We start from the raw sequence: 2,742 nt of genomic DNA on the forward strand, positions 1-2,742 counted from the left end.
AAAGTCAATGTCACAGTAAATCATGTCCTCGAAATCACCAGGTGCATTAAAAATCCCTTTTTTCCTGATCTGCCATAGTGGGCAGGGGGGTACATACTATGTCTTCTATCTGTTTTCCAACATGCTTTCTGTCTTTGTCTTGGAATGAGATTACTTGGTTTTGTCCTGGCCCTGGCCGGAGTCCGAGCTGGTTTTGTTTTTATTGTTTTTAAGGGTTTTACGGCGCTTGCAACACATTTAGGTTATATCAGCGCCAGTAAAAAGGAAGAAAATGGGATAGTAAAAAGTTCTAGAATTACAATTAAAGCACCCAAGAGAAAGTAAGACAAAGGGGAATGGGAACAAATAGGGATCAGATGTAGATTCCAAGAGCATACCACCAATGTACTTAGTTTGAGACCACCTAAGTCTCATCCGGACACAAGCACAAAATCCAACAAAGAGGAATACACTCAAATGCTTACATTATACATTAAAAATAACCAATATAATAATACATAACAGAGAGATGATTTACAAGGAAAAAAATATCATCTCCCAAAACAATAACTATGCATTTGACTGTTTCCCTCTCAGCCAGGACTCCGACGAGGGCCCGGAAAAAACCAAGTAATCTCATTCCAAGACAAAGACAGAAAGCTTGTTGGATAAGATATAAAGGGATAGAAGACACAGTATGTACCTCGCTGCCCGCTATGGGAGGTCAGGGTCCCCACCCAGAGAGTCCGAGCTGGGAGAGAAACAGTTGAATGCATAGTTATTGTTTTGGGAGATATTTTTTTCCTAGTAAATCATCTCTCTGTTATGTATTATTATATTTGTTATTTTGAATGTATAATGTAAGCATTTGAGTGTATTCCTCTTTGTTGGATTTTATGCTTGTGTCCGGATGAGACTTATTATAGGTGATCTCAAACTAATTACATTGGTGGTTTGCTCTTGGAATCTACATCTGATCCCTATTTGTTTCCAGTTCCCCTATGCCTTACTTTTTCTTGGGTGCTTTAATTGTAACTCTAGAACTTTTTACTATCCCATTTTCTTCCTTTTTACTGGCGCTGATATGACCTTAATGTGTTGCAATCGCCCTAAAACCCTTAAAAACATAAAAACAAACCACAGATGTCTATCTCAAATGGCCCCTGGTTCAATCCCCACTGGTGCTCACTAATCAGAGTAACTGGGTCAATCGAAACTTTACTTTGATTTGTTTTATCGAAATAACATGAATAACACAAGGGCCCCACCTCTTTATTGTCTGATCAGAAAATAAGCAACCCATTACAATACAGCAGTATTAAACAGCCTATGGTGAATATAGAGGTCTTTCGATAACATTACTGTGAGAAAATTGCTGTGCAATTATTTCCCTTGTTACAGTGAAAAAAATATCTCTTTCAAAAACAAACGGGGAAACTGCATATCTAACAGAAGCTACTCCCAATTTATCATCTTTTACATTCAAGCCAGGAAAATACAAGTTACAAGACGGTTCTATCCATTTTTTTATGGTGCACACACAAAATCAGGAAAAATTGCAAGAAATTGCCAAAAGATTCAGATTTTGCGAATGCAATGCAAATCCAGGATTTTTCTGTATTTTTTGCAAATGTAAGCGATTTAAAAAATTGCCATGCTAGATTTACTAACCGTTTGATATGATGTTTGTCTATTGCATGGTACTTTTAGCCAAATCTAACATCTAGCTATCTAGCACTGTTGAATAAAATTAGGACTCCACCAGGGATCAAACCTTGTCCTTGCTTATGCAAAATTGAGCTAACTGTTGGTCTTTGATCTTCAAGAGTGTTCAGCTAAAAAAAAAACCCCAACCATCTTACATGGGTGCAAGATTTCCGGTTTTTAAAAATGGATTTTAATTAATCTCCTGCATCTTTATGATCTCAACATATTACCATTTTGTTTGAGGCAAAAGGTCACATAGCAAAATAAGTTTCAGGGTTTTTGGATTTGATGGAAATGGATTTCAGGCTTTTTTGACCTAACCTGATAGCACCCATGATCTTATATTTATTTCATTTTAAAATCTAAATTTTGTGCAACACTCGCGGTGGATAAAGCACAAACATATATAATGTGAGGTGTATTCGTGGCACACCTCAGTGCAAGAAACAAGAGTTTAATATATCATAGTGGCCAACTGATCCAATTTGGCAAGTTGGAGAGTAAGAAAAAAAAAAAAAGATGAATAGACTGTTTATATGTAAGGAAATGACCCTGGTATGTCCCAGGTTAATGATTTTTTGACTAGCAATTTAAAACAAGGAAGAGACAAATAGAGTGGTATAGCTCTAAATCTAGATTATATTTTATTATAGTCCAAACATTCTGCCATTTTTGGTCATGACTGTAGTGTGCATTAGGGTGTTCCTTTTTGGTTCTTTGAAAAGTTGGCCGCTATGTGATATTAATATTATAAATCATGTTTATGTAACCTTCTTGGCATGAACCTTGTGTTTACATGGGACTAGAAACGTGTATAGATTACATGGCTCATGGGATTTACTCCTGTCAGACACGTGAAGTCCCAGATTTGAGAGTTTTTACCAAGATGATGGCCGTTTTATCGATTGATATTTGAAGGATGAGTTTTCTGGCCAAAATTTTAAATATGTGTATTTTCAGAGTATGGCAGATTACCAGACCTATTACTTGTGAGACGAGTGCTTTACCAATGAACTATTGAACCCCCATGACCAATTAAAACTAATAAAAAGACAG

Source organism: Berghia stephanieae, chromosome 2 (genome assembly GCF_034508935.2).
Source record: "Berghia stephanieae isolate SIO BIC M18660-M18661 chromosome 2, UCSD_Bste_1.3, whole genome shotgun sequence".
Taxonomy (NCBI): domain Eukaryota; kingdom Metazoa; phylum Mollusca; class Gastropoda; order Nudibranchia; family Aeolidiidae; genus Berghia; species Berghia stephanieae.